The sequence below is a fragment of the Macrobrachium nipponense genome, chromosome 10, assembly GCF_015104395.2.
Source record: "Macrobrachium nipponense isolate FS-2020 chromosome 10, ASM1510439v2, whole genome shotgun sequence".
NCBI lineage: Eukaryota > Metazoa > Arthropoda > Malacostraca > Decapoda > Palaemonidae > Macrobrachium > Macrobrachium nipponense.
Window position 1 is genome coordinate 22,559,903 of NC_087204.1, and position 18,106 is coordinate 22,578,008.

Sequence of the window (18,106 nt, forward strand, 5' to 3'; positions counted from 1 at the left end):
CTGGGTCACTTGCATATTTTCTTACTCATGATTTCAGTGTGACGCCTATACGCAATCGGTTATCATTTTGTCTGTTCTTATTCTTTGGATATATTAACTCTTCAGGTCTCTCTGTGAAAGCTTTGTTCCCTCAGTTCATGTCAGGAACGGTACGGGGCTAATTTCCACCAAACCAGATACAGGAGTACAGTAGTTTATTTTTTGCTTATGTATTTCTGAAGGTGGGCCAGTCTTTTCATGTTACAACTGTCCTCTCCCACTTACCTGGGTAACCCACTGTCACTGTTCTTCATCTAATGAAGATGGGTACTATAGAGCCTCACATTTTTCATGTTTTCCTTTGGCTATGTCTCTTTTGATCTTACCTTGTTATTCCTACACGATGTTCAATGATCTCATTCCTTATTACTTATCTTTTACCTTTTGAGTCCCTTTCATACTGATTATGATTATAAATGTCCTTATATTCTCCACTAATGGTTTTCAGAATTACCATAGTAAACTGGACTGATCTTTGTGAAGGATTGTCTGGTGTTGGGTGGACTTTTTGCCAGTTGTGCTAAGGCCTTTAAGTAGTCTGAAAATCTATGTCATTTACACAACTTAGTAACACCTTAAGTGTTAAAAAAAATATATATATATATACCATACTTTATTTCATACATCCAAATTTTCATAACCTCACCAAAATTATTATGTTGTTTCATATGGTGTTTTTCAATAATAAAGATAAATTGGCTTTCATCACACCTAACAATGCTTGTGACATGCTACCAATGTTATACCTGGTAGGCAAGAAATCAAGGCAGCAATGTTTACAACTCCTGTCTGAAATCAAAATACATTTTCAATGATACATGTAAGAGGACAAGTTACATGCCAGGAAGGACATTCAATTTGCATCTGATTGTTTCCATTCTGTGATCCTGAAGACATGGTAGTTTCTTCTTTAAAGCAGCAGTTCCCATCATCGCTATATTCTAGTTTCAAGGGTTCAGCAGATTCAACATTGTGACCTAACTGCAGGGTTGAAGTCAGCTAGTCTGAAAAAAAAAAGAAGAAAACTTGATTACAGAGATGACTTTAAGAACGGATTGTAATTCCAGCTATTAAAGAATATTTAAAAAAGAAGACTAACAATGAACAAAAGATATGCAAATGCAGATTCCAGAGAAAGAACACAGTAAAGGACTGAAAGGTGTGTGGAGCAAGTTATCACCGAATTATGTAATAAAAAATTGCTCCTGCAGTTGCAGTTTTGTCCATGCATGCATCCTGACCCTGTACAGTAAAAGGTAATGGTAGCTCAAAGTTGAGTTCCCCAACTCGAAGGAAGCACAGAGAGAAAAGTAATGAGGATTAATGCTAAGGTATTATAATTAAAGTAATGAGGATTAATGCTAAGGTATTACAATTTATTAGGCAAATGAGTCACCTCTGTCATCTATGATGAAACAATTAAGTATAATGTTCACAAGGAATGGCACTTTGTTAATTTTAGATTAAACCTGCCGTGTGCTCTAGTACAGCCCATAAGAATTGGACTCAATACATGGGGTTTATCTAAAATGATCCCCTTTATGTGACACATCAGCTGGAATTACAGTACTTGTAGACAAGATGGTCTCAAATCACAAATATAACTGTCATATGCATGTTCTAATATTATTATACTTACTATTTAGAAAAGGAATATTATTCAGAAAATGAATCCTGTTCAAATGGAACAAGTAAGAGAAGGCAAAGGGAAATACAGAAAGAACAGATCTCACTAATTCAAAAGAAAAGTAAATTAGATAAAATTTATTAAAATCCAAGCAGAATAGCATTAGGGAAGTAATGTACATATCACATCTTTAATTGAACTTCTGAAATCATGTTCATTTCACTCAAAGTAACAAGCTTTCTGCTATGACTTTGTTTCTGACCAGGGATAATCCCCACTAGGAATCTTTGATGGTCTTTTCACCGCCATGACATCTTGTAAGCTTTACCAGGTGTAGTGCTGAACATTCTATGGTGTAATGTGAGTCATTGTAACAAATGTCAAAATAATTTGTTTTTTGTTACAAGACAGAGGGAAAAAGAAAAGCTGAACATGGGTTTAAGAATAAAATGGTTAACTATTGGTTTCAGCATCCCTTATACAAAACTTGGCAACAATGATGGTCGTGGATTACTTAAATTTTAATGAACGTTAGCTGCAATTTGTAATCCCTTACGCCGAGACTGTACTGTAATTGTGCCTGATTATTCTGACAAATTCTCCAGTGAGGCCATGTTTCCTAATAAAGAAAGCACTTTCCACATAGGAAGCTTTTTGTAGGGTTAAAACTCTTTGAGAAGAGAGTACCTATTCGTCTCCTGACAGACAAGCCTGTAAATTGCAAGTATCTCCATATCACCAGATAAGAATGTACTGAGGAGGAGTTAGGGAAGTTGACTGAAAATCATAATGCACAGAGAATGAGCCAGGTGAAGCAACAAATCCTTGGCCTTTGGAATGCTGATGATAGAGTTGGCCAACTTGAACCAGTTAACTTGGTAGAAAAGAATTCTTGCTCCTAAAAGTTGACACCATCTGCCTATGAGCAACACATTCCATGTGAGTACTTAAAGAGGAGCTGAAACAAAGTGCCTTGAACAGCAATACCTTCTATGTAAATAGGTACATCTTGAAGGAACTGTGTGATTAAGGATGTACTATACAAGACAAATGTCTCCTACACGTCCACTGAAACATCCGATCGCTCTTTTGGAAAAGTCACTAAAGCCATGCTGGAAAAACCAAAAATCACAGGGACAGACACAAAGTGGTTCAGTCTCAATACAGTGGACCCCCCGTATTCGCGTTCTCCAGATTCGCGGACTCACACATTCACGGACTTCTCTCGGTAACGTTTCCCTGCATTATTGGCGGAAAATTCGTGCATTCGCGGTATTTTTCTATGCATTAAAATCTCCACAAATTCCTGTTTTTTTTATGAATTTCATCATAAAATGCACTTTTTGTGATAAAACTATTAAAAAAAACCATTTATGAAAATTTTTAGTGGGTTTTTCTTGAGTTTTAACTAAGAAAATAGGCTGGTTTTTAGCATTTTTATAGGGGTTCCAAACATTCGCGGGTTCTAACTATTCACAGGGGGGGGGGGGGGGGTCTGGTACGCATCCCCCGCGAATACGGGGGGACCACTGTATATCCATCACTGGGTGCCAATTTCCAATTCCTTATTTAGCTAGGATAAATGTCAGATGTAAAATCCCACTTAAATATCGACACCTGCTCCATTTCATTGTCCCTAATTTACAACCTCCTCCTAAAAAATTAGATACTTCTGCTTGAGAAAACAAAAGTAACGGCTATAGTAGACTAAACCAGTAGAGTGGGACCTAAAAGGAATCATAACTCTCCTTAAGTGCCTTAACCACTTAAGATTCTGCTCCGATGTATCTCCAAGCATGCCAGGGGCCTGCAATTGGTCATCTACCAGAAGCTGAGGGCTGAACTGATCCCCAAAATATTTAAAATAAGAGTTGTACCAATATATTTTCTTTATCTCCTTAAGAGAGTCAGACTTAGAAGGTGACCTACAGGAGAAACAAAAACAGCTGCTATATTCTATGTAGCATTAGCTTTTACTACAGATAAGAGCAAACTACAGGGGCACCTGGACTGGTTCCCTAAATCAATTCAGACAAACTTTGTACTGACCAAAATAAGGATTATGTCCTGTTTTAACTTCTGAATACGCTTTTCCTAAACAAAAGTGGAGTTAAAGAAGAAGTCTCAGTACTAACTAAGGCACTGGCAAATTAAAATTCTAGACTGACTATGAATAACTACAGACAAAGGACCTGGAGAAGGGGGAGGAATGACAGGTTGGTGACCTGACCTAACTAGTTGCTTTTGCAATCTGTCCGCTTCCCTTCTCTTCCTTTACTAACGAACGTAAGCAGAAAGTCCTTTGAAGATCCCTACTTATTAAAATCTTTAGTCAAGATCACACTTTATACCATTGCAGGCAGCACAAAATGTCTCTCCTAAAAAAAATCAACAGCCTGCTAACACAGTACTCATTCCTACAAGGCATGACATTCTTAGCCTTGATTCCAGTGGAAGGCATCCAAATAAAATAAATGTACCTACAGTACTGTGATATTTTTGAATGCTGATTCACCTAGTGGCACAGAGATATAAAGCTATCTTTAACACTAGGTAAGATTCAACCAAATAATGATAGTTTTTTAAAAGGTAAGATTCAACCAAATAATAATAATTTTTTAAAAACTTTTTTGGCTTCAAATATGTAGCTTAGGTATAAATACAGTCATATGTACACCATCTTTTCATAGTTAACTACCTTCTGATAAGACCCAACGTTGTACTGACTAAGTATGTAGTAAATTATCAAGACTCAGTTTTAGTTTCTTTACAGCGACGAATAGGCCTTGGAGAAGGAGGAGCACTAACGTCACTTGCACGGGCAGGGGAGGTTGCAACACACTCACGATGTGCACAGACCGGGAGGGGGTGGGAGGGGAGTCAACTGCTCGAGATTCGAGGCAGAGGACAAAGCAGAACTCCTGCGCAGAAACGGCACGACCAACTAAACACTGCGCCCGAAAACCACAGGCACTCTTGGGAACACGTCCGCGTTATTCCTCCCTCGAAGTCGAAGGAAGGGCAAAGTCCTTAGCCTTCCAATGCTTGATACGCCCACGAGGTGTAGAGGGGGAAGAGGGAGAGGAAGACAGCAATAGTTTCTTATGCGCACTCTTCTCAGGAGGCGGGAACGAAGCAACACGTTTCCTACCAGTCCTCCCAACTGATAAGGCAGCCAACTTCACATCCAATACAGAGTCCAACCTCTAAAGCACTGCCTGGCATATGACCTCAGACTGATGTGACACAGAAGGCTCTGAAGACAAGGAAGGGAGATGTAGCGAACTGGGCGGCAGTGATGACGTCACGGCTGAGCAAGGCGGAGCAGAGGAGACGACTGGGAGAGACTTCATCGATGTGAGTGATGTCACAAGCGGCGGTGACGTCACGGCTTCCCCTCGGTGCGAGGGGGAAAGAGACGCCACTGGCGGAGGAATACACAAAGATGGACCCCGTGATGTCATCGATGGGGCTGATGCTGCAGCATCACTCGGACTCGAAGCGGCGGCAGACACTGGCGGAGCAATACAAGATGGCCGACTGCTGCTACCCACGAAGACGAGGCCGGGAGGAGGGGGAATGTCCTGGCCAGACCGGAAAGGGGGGGGGGGTGGTGTGAGCCTCCACAAAATGCGCCAGCAACCCCTCCAAGGACGGGGTGCCCCCTAGCCCAAGCGTCTTCCAAATCGCCGCCATTTTGGACGCCTCCGACACTGGAAGAGAAGAGATTGATGAAAAAGCCTCACCCTTCTCGGGAACCGAATAAACTCCCGAGGAAGAGGGGGCTACATTACAAATATTACCCTGGCGACCTCCCAATACTTCCATCGACGAATCAATGGAAGAAAAGGAAGGACATGCAGGGACAACACTACTATGGGGGTTGACTACTGTGGGAGACGATACATCGGGAATAGACGATAAACCTTCCCAAGTAGGAAGAGTCGAAACCCTTCGATGTTCTCTCTTGCCATAAAACGACCTCCACTGCTCCTTAGGCCATGCCCGGCATTCCGTGCACAGATTCGTAATAGTACAAAAATTTGAACGACACCTACTGCATGTGATGTGAGGGTCGGTCGCTGCCGAAGCCAAAAAACGGAAAACCAGGAACTCCGGGACACATACGCTGACGCCAAGAAGGAGCAGAAGAAGCCATAATACCAGGCAAAACACACACACACACACACTAAAAGAAACAAAACAGGCAATGAACCGGGAAAAGGCCAAGAGAGGTTAACACAACTCTCGCCCAGGCGGTCAAAGAAAAGACTGGCGTAGCTGCGTCGTCCTTGACCAATCCTGGCCCGAGCTACGCATGCGTTGCCAGATATCACAAGATTCCTTGCTTTCATCTGCTTTTTAACCGGATCCAGCTAGGCGCTAGAAATTATCCTATTGTTAAGGTCGAAGGTTTGTTCGCGTATGAACAATAATCTTTTGTATTCACTTACAGGATTTATCCCAGAGGATGAGAGTTTCAGTGAGTGAGATGGTTAATCTAATCCCAAATGATCACCACAAAACACTTAAGTTTTTCATGATGGAGGATTATAGCTGATTAATTTACAAAACTGCTATAGTGTGTTTCTTGAATATAGTTTCCCATTTGTTTATAAATACTACAGCTATTTTTTTATGATTTTTAAAATTATTTCTAATTGTGTTGTAATTATTTCAAATTACATATTTTGTACACTGAAGTGATCATGGTAATTATTTCTAATTATTTCCTACACTAAAGTGTTTGTGGTAATTATATCTAATTATTTCATACACTGAAGTGGTCATGAAACAGTGATGCAATAATGTATCCTTATACTAAAGCAATGATACATCAAGCTATGATACTATGTATGTCATTCATTTGCTGAAAATAAATTTAAAATAATGACGATAATAATTAGTAGTGATTCCGAGGCTGCTAACATGACAAATTTTTAATTAATTTGTATTCTCTCATTCTTTCCTCGGGAAAAGATGTCGAGAGTCACAGTACTTTACCTAGTAAACACTATATGTTAAGCCAAGAAAGAAAATGAGGTTACTTTATGGCATAAAAAGGACCTGAAAAATGAATGCTACATTGGGGGGGGGGGGGGGGGGGGGGGAGAGAACATCAGAGTTTTCTTGCCTTAAAAGATGCATTCAAGTACTGTACCTTATTAATCCTTTTATTAAATGGTAAGGTACTCTGAATTTTAGGATTTTCATACCAAAAGACAAATAATATCAAACTTATTGTCTATAGAAATTTCCTATTTAGCTCTTAATTTTATTAGTTTTGCATGACCTTGCTGTTGTCTACAATACATATTAATACTACTAGTGTTATCTATAACCCTGAAATCAATTCACAAATTTAATAAAAAGAAAAAATACATATAACATATCAAATGAACTGACTTTCCATAAGTTATGTCACACAAGTATGAATCTATTCCATGAGTACGAAAGGAATAAATTCATACACCCAGATTCATGGCTGCATAGGTTACATTCCGAAGATAAGTTTGTTAGCTTGAGATAAAATTGGCCTTTTTCAAAATCTACAGTAACATAAGGATTTGGTTGAAAATTTACTATCGATTACCACACTATATTTCTTTTACCTTTATGACATGAACTATTTTTAATACACAGCTGCTTGTAGCAACTCAGGCTTTCCTGACTTAGGAATGGCATCTGTACAAGTTGTTTTTTAACATAAGTTTTTTACCAGTTCCTGGCATAAAATTATACTTAAAAAAAGTGATAGTAAAGGGCTCTGGTATTTCTTAGGTATAATGGAAAAAGAAAGAATTTGTTTTTTGTAACTACACACTCCATTGGTTAATTACATTTTGTTCTTATTCAATTTACAATAAATAATTTTTAACCATTATACTTTTATTAATGATCCTTACCAATTAATCCTAGGCTAAGCTGGCATTGATTTGTTAAATCTTCATGAATGTTTGCTGTCTGTACAATACACCCTGACATATACTGCCTGCAAAGATGGAACTTTCGATATTTATTCCTGCAAGTATTGTTACCATAGAAAAAAAAAAAGTCTACAGGTAATTTAAACTTCAATTCAGTACTTTCTATCAAACATAACTTATAAAAAAAAAACAAATATAAATACCTACACTGGCCATCATCCATGTTGTATATTTACTCTTGTCTGGGATACAATGTATATTCTAGTATTGTTAAAATCATACACAATTATTTGAGTGACTGGCCCTTCAAAGCTTGACATTCAGAATATTGTAAAATAAATATGGAAAATTTTGAATAAAATTATATCAAAATCAGACTTTATAAGGAAGTAATGTAGGTGAATGCAAAGTAAAATGTAAGCAAAACAGCAAATTTTTAAAGTAACTTGCATTTTTCCCCCAACATACAAATATAAAGTTCTTTACTTAGGGATTTAGCATGCGGATGTGAGCTGGAACGGTAGAGGGGAAGCCCCACCCACTCATCGGCCTCCACTCCACTTTGCTTTTTGGTCCAGGTTTCAGAATGAGGGATGGCTTAGGTGGGCTGTAAATGTAAAGACCTTCAGGTTTGTACATTGGGAAAAATACAAATTACTTTAAAAAATTTGCTGTGTGTTCCTACACAAATACAAATCTACCAAAATAGAGAAGAAAGCAAACGGCAGTCAAGCAGAGAAGTGCATAGACATCTTCATACGACAGCAGCCGAAAGCAAACTGGAGTGCAGAACGATGAGTGGGTGGGGTTTCCCCCTACCATTGGTAGTTAATGACCTTGTCTGAAAGTTAAACGGCTGTTCCAACTTGCGTCCGCAAGGTAAATTCCTATGTAAAGACCGAAGGTTTGTATTTTAAGTAGGAACGCAGACAACTAAGGTTACCAATAGGCTAGGCATTAGAAGTCCTAGAACTCTCCTTATGAATAAAGTGTAGCACTATACAGATAATTAAGTTTTTGCTATGGAAACACTGTAATATATTATTCTGCAAATAAAATTGGCCTTTACAGACTCCAAAATAAGTACAGGAAAAAACAGATGGGGATTTAAGTAAATAGAAAAAAAAAAGCATCTGATCCTGATAGACCTAAGTGGCAAAGATCTACAACAATACGTATTATAAGTATCAGATATAACAGAAAATACGTACTAGAATGTCAAACTTCAACCACACCATTTCTTCCATATTTTTGTTCCATATTTTTGTTCTCAATTACTTGTTTTTTAAATATGTTATTGTTATAATACAATTAAGTTTGTTCATACTTACCTGGCAGATATATATAATTAGAGTGCCCACCCTCCTCCCCTCAGGAGACAAGGGTCATGAATAAATATGAACAGAAAATGGGAATGGTTCCTGATATCCGCCTCCCAGCGGCGGGAATGGGTACTACCACCTGGCCGCCCACTACGTGTGCCGCGAGTTTTGAAATTCTGTCGGACGTCAGAAATACAGCTATATATATATCTGCCAGGTAAGTATGAACAAACTTAATTGTATTATAACAATAACATTTTGTTCATGAAACTTACCTGTCAGATATATATATAGCTGAATCCCACCTTCGGATGGTGGGTAGAGACAGAATAGGATTTTTAGGAAACTTAAATTAAGTAAAAGATTTACTTCTTGGTTCCTTACCTGATAGCAAAGTAGACTCTGTGATTACTGTCACTTAAGCCTGCTTATGCTTTCATCAGAGTTGCCAGCCAGGTTTGGACCTGTAGTGCTGGTGCACTCTGGATGCTCTGTCAACGGGGACGTGACCTCAATGTGACAAGACCATCTAGCCAAACATATGGCAGTAACACAGCAACCGACCACCACCTGACCAACTAACCAAAAAACCCCTGACATTAACACTAAGGAATGGGAGATTTCCACAGAAGATCTCACCATCAACCAAAAACACAATAAAAACTAACCTAACTAAGCTAAGGGATAGGGAGAGAGCTACCTTCAGCCCCCAAAACTGTGTCTGCCGAAATGTAAGGCCCCAAAGAACTACAGTTCTCGTAAATCGTTCTCACATCCCGGAGGTAATGTGAGGCGAATACGGAATTGCTCCTCCAAAAGGTACTATCAAGTATATCTTTGATAGACATATTCCTTTAGAAGGCAAGAGAAGTAGCTACGGCTCTGACTTCGTGAGCTTTCACTTTAAAGAGGCTCAAATCAGTCTTCTGGCAAGATGAATGAGCCTCTTTAATGACGTCCCTCAAGAAGAAAGCAACAGCAAATCTGGTCTCTTCACCGAGCACCAGAGATTACCTGAGGGACCTCTTATCTCTTTAGTTCTATTCACATAGAACTTGAGAGCCCTGACAGGGCACAGGGCTCTCTCTGGTTCTTGACCCACGAGACTCGACATTCCTTTGATTTCAAAGCTCTTCGGCCAAGGATTAGACGGGTTCTCGTTCTTAGCCAAGAAAGACGGGCTCAACGAGCAGACAGCGTTGTCCCCCTTGAAGCCCACTAGGCTACTGAACGCTTGGATTTCACTAACTCTCTTCGCCGTCGCCAGAGAAGCTAGGAAAAGCGTTTTTCTCGTCAAGTCCCTTAGAGAAGCTTCATGGAGAGGCTCAAAGGGACTTAGCATAAGATGTTTCAAAACCACATCGAGATTCCATGAGGGCGGTCTTGCTTGTGGAATCTTGGTGGTTTCGAACGACCTTAAGAGATCGTGTAGATCCTTATTGTCGGAGAGGTCCAGTCCTCTGTGGCGAAAAACGGCAGACAACATACTCCTATAACCTTTAATTGTAGGAAACTGCCCAGCAATTCGCACATTTCTTAGATAGAGTAAGAAATCTGCTATCTGATTCACAGAGGTCGTGGAAGAGGAAATTCCTTCCTTTTTGCACCATGCCCTGAAGGAGGACCACTTAGACTGGTAGACAGCTCTTGAAGAGGCTCTTCGAGCATTAGCGATTGCTCTCGCAGCTGCCTTTGAAAAGCCTCTCGCTCTGGCCAACTTTTCGATAGTCTGAACGCAGTCAGAGCCAGAGCGGAGAGGTTTTGGTGAAACCTTTTGAAGAGAGGCTGTCTGAGTAGATCTCTCCTCCAGGGCAACGTTCTTGGGAAGTCCACAAGGAATGTCATGACCTCTGTGAACCACTCTCTTGCTGGCCACATTGGGGCAATCAGAGTCAACCTTGTCCCTTCTGAAGCTGCGAACTTCCTCATTACCTCCCCCATGATCTTGAATGGGGGAAAGGCGTAAAGGTCCAGGTCTGTCCAGTTCCAGAGCAACGCGTCCACTGCAATTGCCCCTGGATCCAGAACCGGGGAGCAATACAGAGGAAGCCTCTTCGTCCTCGATGTAGCGAACAGGTCGACTAGAGGACGTCCCCACAATGTCCATAATTGTTGACAGACTTCCTGGTGCAAGGTCCATTCTGTTGGCAGAATCTGGTTTCGTCGACTGAGAAGGTCCGCCCTGACATTCTGAACCCCTGCCACGAATCTTGTCAGGATCTTGATGCGCCTTGCGTCTGCCCATAGCAGAACTTCTTTCGCAAGGAGAAAAAGGGATCTGGAGTGAGTTCCTCCCTGATTCTTTAGATATGCAAGGGCTGTGGTGCTGTCTGAGTTGACTTGAACGACCTTGCTTGACAGTTTGTCTTCGAAGAACTGCAGCGACAGGAAAATCGCTGCCAGCTCCTTTACATTGATGTGCCAGGCTACCTGTTCCCCTCTCCAGGAGCCTGACACTTCCTCCCCCCCCAGTGTTGCTCCCCAACCGGAAATGGAAGCGTCTGAGAACAACACTAGGTCGGGGCTCAGAAGATTTAAGGAGAAGCCCTCTCGTAACTTCTGAGGGTCGAGCCACCATCTTAAGTGGCCTTTTACTTTGTTTGAGATCCTTAGGATCGCATTCAGGTCCTCCTTCGACTTCCATTCCTCCGCAAGGAAAAATTGAAGAGGCCTGAGGTGCAGTCTTCCCAGCGAGACAAACTTTTCTAGCGAGGAAATGGTGCCCAGCAGACTCATCCACTCCCTCACCAAACAAGCTTCTCTCTCTAGGAAGGCTGCGACTTTCTCTAACCCCAGTCGCTGACGTTCCTGGGATGGAAACGCCCGAAAGCCACTGAATTCATCTGAATCCCCAGATACACGATGGACTGTGTCGGGGTCAGATGCGACTTTTCGGAGTTGACCAAAAGACCCAGAGACTTTGCTAGGGCTAACGTTAATTGAAGGTCCTTCAGACATTTCCGCCTCGACGACACTCTGATCAGCCAATCGTCGAGGTAGAGGGATATCCTGATCCCTGACGAATGGAGCCACTTCGCTACATTCCTCATAATCATTGTGAAAACCATCGGGGCCGTGCTGAGACCGAAACAAAGGGCTCTGAATTGCCAAACCCTGTTGTCTAAGACGAATCTCAGGTACTTCCTTGAAAGAGGGTGGACGGGGACGTGGAAGTACGCGTCCTGCAGGTCCAGAGACACCATCCAGTCGCCAGGTCTCAAGGCTCCCAGCACCGACTGAGGCATCTCCATTTTGAACTTGATCTTTTCTACAAAAAGATTGAGCCTGCTCACATCCAGGACTGGGCGCCAACCCGACGACTGCTTCGGCACCAGGAAAATCCTGTTGTAGAAGCCCGGTGACTCCAGGTCCAAGACTTGTTCCACCGCTCTTTTTTCGACCATCTGGTCTAACAGATCGAAAAGAATACTTTTCTTCTCTCCCTGATAAGATGGAGAGAGGTCTCTGGGAGTTGATGTTAAAGGAGGAGGATGTAAAAAGGGGATCTTGTACCCCTGCTCTACGATCTTGAGAGTCCAAGGATCCGCCCCTCTCTGCCTCCATGCCTCCGCAAAGAACTTCAGCCTGGCCCCGACTGGCGTCTGAAGGACAAGATCTTCATTTGGTGGGTTTGGTTTTAAGTGAAGCTCTTCCTCTCGAAAAACCTCTCCCTCGAGGAGCTGCTCTCGAGGGGGGTGCCCCGCGAAAGGGTTTTACTTTCTTCGGGGGTTTACCGAATGCAGATGTGGAAGGAACTGCTGGACGTCTTGAAGACTGTACCAAGAGGTCCTGGGTCGCCTTCTCTTGCAAACTCGTTGCAAGATCCTTTACCATAGCCTGGGGGAAGAGATGGTCCGAAAGAGGCGCAAAGAGCAATTCCGCTTTCTGAGCGGGAGAAAGAAAAACCGACTTAGCGGTAAAATTGCATAAGAGAGCTCTTTTCTTTAGGAAAGCTCCTCCGAACCATCCCTGACGGCCTTGTCCATACATGACAACACGCTGGACAGCTCCCCCAGACTGAGAGAATCAGGACTTCTAGACTGAAGATCTAAAACTCCCAGGCACCAGTCTAAGAAATTAAAGACATTCAAGGTGCGAAGCAGTCCCTTCAAGTGGTGGTCCGTCTCCACAGGAGTCCAGGACACCTTAGCAGACGATAAGAGAGACCTCCTCTGAGCATCCACTAAACTGGAGAAGTCGCCCAGAGCGGATGAAGGAACCTTAACTCCCACGTCCTCCTTGGTTTCATACCAAATTCCTCCTTTCCCGGCGAGTCTAGAGGGAGGAAGGGCGAAAGTGGTCTTGCCCTGATCCTTCCTTCGAGACATGAAATCTTGAAGTTCCTTGAAAGCCCTCTTGGTTGACAGCGATGTCTTCATTTCGACGAACTCAGGGGTCTTAACGGACTTGGAAGACGAAAGTTGAGAGGGAGGAGACCTAGGGGCTGCCAGCTGGAACTTATCCCCGAAGGATGAACGTAACACGCTGACAAGAACCTTTATAGTCCGAGACAGCTGAAGCTACAGGAGGTTCTTCTTCGACGGAACTCCCTGGACTACTAAGTTCCCCTTCCTCCCTAAGAGGAACTGGAGAACGTCCATCAGGAGAGGGCGTAAACGTCCAGCAGTCTCAGCCTGAACAAAGACTTCCGTTGATTGGAAGTACCCGCTACCAGTACGGAATCGCCCTTATGACGATCCTTAGAAGGACGGACATCCTGCGAACGCAGCGCGAGCTTCCTGACGAGAGGCGCCAAAAGCGTCCTGCTTAGCCAAGCAAGCGTCCTGCCTCGTTCGAAAAGCGTCCTGCTTCGAACGGCGAGCGTCCTGCCGAGCGTCCTCAAAGGCGTCCTGTCGAGAACGCAAAGCGTCCTGCTTCGAACGCTGAGCGTCCTGCCGAGCGTCCTCAACAGAGCCCTGCCGAGAGCGCAAAGCGTCCTGCTTCGAACGCCGAGCGTCCTCTACTGCGAGAGCGAAAGATCTACTCGGAGAACGAGAACCGTGACGATCCGGAGGTGGAGAGAGAGACGAATGAGACGAGAGAGAATGAGACTGCTTCGTCCTCTTGACGGGCAGCCTAACGTCCTTTCTACGCTTAGGCTCGACTGCTGCTGGGCGAGTCCTCTGAGCCATAAGAGACGTAATCTGGTCCTGAAGGGACACGAGGATATCCTTCGTAGGTGACGAAGGAGCAGAAGAAGGAGCAGAAGAAGGGGCAGGACTGACCCTGCAAGAAGGCGGGGGGCGAGGGGACGCCTCCTTCCTTCTAGCAGGTACAGCTACCTGCCTCTCAGGTGAACACGCCTGTGCGCGGAAACTAACGTCCTCGTCGGTAGAAACCCTACCTCTCTTCTGAGGAGGAAAGGCGTCATACGCGTCCTCTGACGAAAGCGGTGACATAGGACGTGAAGCGTCCTCAAAACGAAAAGTCCTTTTCAACGGACGCGAGTCTCTCCGAGCGCTCCACCCCTTGCGCGGGGAGGACGCTTCGGAGGACGAAAAGCAATCCTTCAGGACACGCGCTCGTGCGCGCTCCTTGGCAGCCTGGGATTTAGCAACAAGGCCTGCCGAAGGGACGCCAGATCGGTGGGGAGCCCCCGTAACCCTCTTGCGGCTTTCGACATACCCACTCCCTGAGTCCTGGGAGTCCGATAGAGGTCTAGGCCTAGAGGCATTATGGGGCCAATCTGACGCCCCCTCCACAACACTAGGGACACTAACACAAACTTTCACAGGGCCAGTTTCTAAGGCCAAAACTTTCGATTCAAGAGCGCGAATAGACTCAAGAATCAGAGAAAGGGTGTTACCTTCTCCAGACACAGCACTGGGGCCCGAAGGCAACAAAACAGGATTAGGTTGAGCAAAATCTACCGGTGTTAGAGGAGGAGAAATGTTACATTCCTTACCTTTCGTAGAACTGCTCTTGGAGGAAGACCTCCTGACTCTATCGCGCTCCAATTTTATGTCGTTATAGGTCTCATACATCTTCCATTTTTGTATTCATCAGACAAATCCTTGCATTCATTGCACCGATCATCAACCAAGCAAACATGCCCCCTACATTCCATACAAACTGTGTGAGGATCAACTGAAGGTTTAAGAAGCCTCACCTTACATTCACTCCTCACACACACTCTGAAACTTCCAGTACTTGATCCCGACATCATGTACACAGAAAAGCCAATCCAAAGTCAAAAACAAATCCACTATTACGCGTGCCAATCCAACAATCCAGAAGTCGATACCAAAAGTCAATCCAGATAATTTAAAGCGAGATAATCAAAAATCCTAGACGGAGGTACTGTAAACAGTTGTTTCCAGCACCGGCGACAGAAAAAATATGAACAGAAAATGGGAATGGTTCCTGATATCCGCCTCCCAGCGGCGGGAATGGGTACTACCACCTGGCCGCCCACTACGTGTGCCGCGAGTTTTGAAATTCTGTCGGACGTCAGAAATACAGCTATATATATATCTGATAGGTAAGTTTCATGAACAAACTATAATTTACTGAATACAAATTTTAATATTAGTGGTGTACGTATTAACAAATCCTTTGGAACAGTCCTCTAGAATTTAAGTTTAGATGTGCAAGCTAAACTGTAAATGGTGCTTATACAGGATCTTTCCTTAGTGAGAGTACAATCTGCTAATAATTAACAGTATGCTAGTTAATGACAGATTGCTGTTATGTATACGTACATTTATGTATTATTATAGGTAGTAATTCCTTTTTCAGATACCTTCAGGCCTTTCTCTGCAGGCATCAGCAGATACAATCTGTACCTAAAGATGCAGCATCTTCAGTTTTCAGTGATAACTATGAAAAGGTTCTTATCAAAGACATGATGAAAGATGATCAGTCAAGAGGATCCATACTAAAACAGGAGAAGATTTATAGAGATGAGGCAGCTGAAGTAGATTCAAAATACAAGGAAAGATATCACAAAATAAAATCAATCTTCTTCACCCTTGTAGTCATGAACATTTATTTCTTTCACAAAATCAACGTGAACTACTGAATGGATTAGCATGCACCTCAGCCTCTTACTTCCTATAAATTACAGAATGAAAATAACAGCCAAATGAAACAAGAGGTCAATCCCATGCTTTCCCCAGCCTACAACATGGTTTGAAATTATTGCACTTACAACAAACTATTACACATACAAGTACAAAAACTAGTAGTTATACCATTGTACTAGGTACATAAGACACTCAGCCAAAATTGCTACTTAATGTTGGATAATGAAAATAGTTATACATGTACTTCAAAACAACACATTCATACCAAACGTTAGGGAAATCAAGCCCTAGTTGTCCCTTTCTTTGCCATTATCTACCTATTCTTTTTTTATATTTTGCTTACCTTATGGTTTACCTTATTAGCTAGCCCATCTCGATGATATGAAGTGACAAGAACTAAGTGCATCGTCAGACTTTAAATTTGCCGTGGTTATCTATCCTGTGTGATTATCCAAATGTTCCTGAAAATACAAACACTTTAGCATACTACTACAACATTAAGACTAAAATTATATTGTTAAGATACAATAAAGTTTTGTACATACTTACCTGGCAGATATATACTTAGCTATAGACTCGGTCGTCCTGACAGAATTTCAAAACTCGCGGCACACGCAACAGGTAGGTCAGGTGATCCACCATTCCCGCCGCTGGGTGGCGGGGTCTGGAACTATTCCCGTTTTCTAAGCCATAATTTCTCTTCCACCTGTCTCCTGAGGGGAGGATGGGTGGGCCATTAATCGTATATATCTGCCAGGTAAGTATGTACAAAACTTTATTGTATCTTAATATCATTTTTGTACAAGAAACTTACCCAGCAGATATATACTTAGCTGATTGGCACCCTTGGTGGTTGGCAAGAGACAGCTAAAAACAAAATAATACTTAAACTAAATACATTAAAAAACAGGGAAAAAACAACCTATGTTCTTGGATAAAATAATCCATAGTTCCTACCTGATTGGGCTGAAGACTTCATGACTACTGTCGATGAGTCTGCCTGCCTCAAGAGTTTCAACGAGGAATGAACCTATGGTTGAATAACTCTTTGGATCGTGTCAATGGGGGCTAGCCCGCTTACGCGACAGAGCCTATACTGGATCGTACCAATGGGGGCTGACCCACTTACATGGTAGAGCCTTGACCTTTGTTCATATCAATGGAGACTCGCCCTCTTACATGACAGAGTTAAGGTTATTAAAAAAATCACAAAGAGCACTGAAGCCAATCCCGATCACCTGACCATGTTAGTATTGTTATAATCTATGAATTGCAAGAGGGTTCCCTATTCCCTCTGACAATTAACCAATAAAAAACAACCACCAATAAAAAGTAATTTAAGCACTAAACTAAATTAGGAAGGATTAGCCTCAGCCCCTTCTCCCAGCACTGAATTCGCCGAAACATACGCTCCCAGAGCAAAGCACTTTTCGTACGAAATTTTAACGTCTCTTAGGTAATTCGAGGCGAACACAGAATTACATCTCCAAAAACGTCGACTCTATAAGAGCCTGAAGAGACCATGTTTTGTGAAATGCCATAGACGTAGCTATGGCTCTCACTTCATGAGCTCTCACTCTGAGAACCTTGAGATGCTCTTCATCGCACTTAAGGTGAGCTTCCCTTATTACATCTTTTATGAAGTATGTAAGGGCGTTCTTAGAAATCGATCTTTTCGGATCTCTTACAGAGCACCAAAGACTTTCTTCGTACCTCTCAGCAACTTCTTCTTCTCCAGGTAGAACTTGAGTGCCCTGACTGGACACAAAGTCCTTTCTAGTTCTCTCCCGTTAATGAAGATAGTCCTCTTATCTCAAAGCTTCTTGGCCAAGGCTTTGAGGGATTTTCATTTTTTGCTAGAAAAAATGGTTTAAAGGAGCAAATCGCTGAATCCTTCTTAAACCCCCACTTTACCTTCCAAAGCTTGCCAACTCGCTAACTTCTCTTGGCTGGTTGCTAACGCAAAGAGGAATAATGACTTTCTCGTTAAGTCTCTAAACGAAGCTGCGTGAGACGGTACAAAATTTTTCCGACATTAGGAACTTGAGGACCACATCCAAGTTTCAGCTAGGCTTCTTGATTACATGGTCTTTCGTGGTCTCAAAAGACCTTATAAGGTCATGAAGATCTTTATTATTCGTCAGATCTATTCTCTATGTCGAAAAA

General features: G+C 42.6%; 1 long non-coding RNA gene across 1 annotated transcript in view; it reads right to left on the bottom strand.

Moving 5' to 3' along the window:
* Window positions 1–639: 639 nt before the first annotated feature.
* LOC135223464 (uncharacterized) overlaps window positions 640–18,106 on the bottom strand; it is a 28,261-nt gene continuing 10,794 nt past the window's right edge. Inside the window, exons 2-3 of the long non-coding RNA XR_010316506.1 lie at window positions 16,284–16,401; window positions 640–1,043 (exon numbers count right to left, since the gene is read on the bottom strand). This is a non-coding gene — a long non-coding RNA (uncharacterized LOC135223464). The remainder of the gene's footprint in view (window positions 1,044–16,283; window positions 16,402–18,106) is intronic.